At 43.4% G+C, this 916-nt stretch overlaps 1 non-coding gene across 1 annotated transcript; it reads left to right on the top strand.

The window, feature by feature from the left end:
* Positions 1–566: 566 nt before the first annotated feature.
* TRNAH-GUG (transfer RNA histidin (anticodon GUG)) lies at positions 567–640 on the top strand. The gene has a single exon. It is a non-coding gene; the product is annotated as a tRNA-His (tRNA).
* The last annotated feature ends 276 nt before the right edge of the window (positions 641–916 follow it).

Here is a 916-nt window from a genome sequence, read left to right as displayed (position 1 = left end):
GTTTCAGGATTGACTGGTTTGATCTCCTTGCAGTTCAAGGACCTTCTCCAACACCACAGTTCAAAAGCATCAATTCTTCAGTGCTCAGCTTTCTTTAATTCTCACATCTGTACATGACTACTGGAAAAACTATAGCTTTGACTAGATGGACCTTTGTTTGCAAAGTAATGTCTTTGCTTTTTAATATACTGTCTAGGTTGGTCATAGCTCCTTTTCTTCCAAGGAGCAAGCGTCTTTTAATTTCATGGCTTCAATCACCATCTGCAGTGATTTTGGAGTCCAAGAAAATAAAGTCTTTCACTGTTTCCATTGTTTTTTCATCTATTTGCCTTGAAGTGATGGGACTGGATGCCATGATTAGTTTCTTGAACGTTGAGTTGTAAGCCAGTTTTTTCACTCTCCTCTTTCAATTTCATCAAGAGTCTCTTTAGTTCTTCTTTGCTTTCTGCCATAAGGGTGGTGTCATCTGCATATCTGAGGTTATTGATATTTCTCTCGGCATCTTGATCCCAGCTTGTGCTTCGTCCAACCTGGCAGCTCGCATGATGTACTCTGCATGTAGGGCTTCCCTGGTGGCTCAGAGGGTAAAGCATCTGCCTGTGATGCAGAAGACCCCAGGTTTGATCCCTGGGTCAGGAAGATCCCCTGGAGAAGGAAATGGCAACCAACTCCAGTATTCTTGCCTGGAGAATCCCATGGACAGAGGAGCCTGTTGGGCTACAGTCCAGGGGTTGCAAAGAGTCAGACACGACTGAGCAACTACACTTAACTTACTCTGCATATAAGTTAGATAAGTAGGGTGACAATATATAGCCTTGACGTACTCCTTTCCCAGTTTGGAACCAGTCTGTTGCTCCATGTTCAGTTCTAACTATTGCTTCTTGACCTGCATACAGATTTCTCAGGAGGCAGGTCA

The sequence above is a fragment of the Bos indicus genome, chromosome 14 (genome assembly GCF_029378745.1).
Source record: "Bos indicus isolate NIAB-ARS_2022 breed Sahiwal x Tharparkar chromosome 14, NIAB-ARS_B.indTharparkar_mat_pri_1.0, whole genome shotgun sequence".
Taxonomy (NCBI): domain Eukaryota; kingdom Metazoa; phylum Chordata; class Mammalia; order Artiodactyla; family Bovidae; genus Bos; species Bos indicus.
The sequence above is the reverse complement of the archived record's forward strand: the minus strand, read 5'-3'. Positions and strand labels throughout refer to the sequence as shown.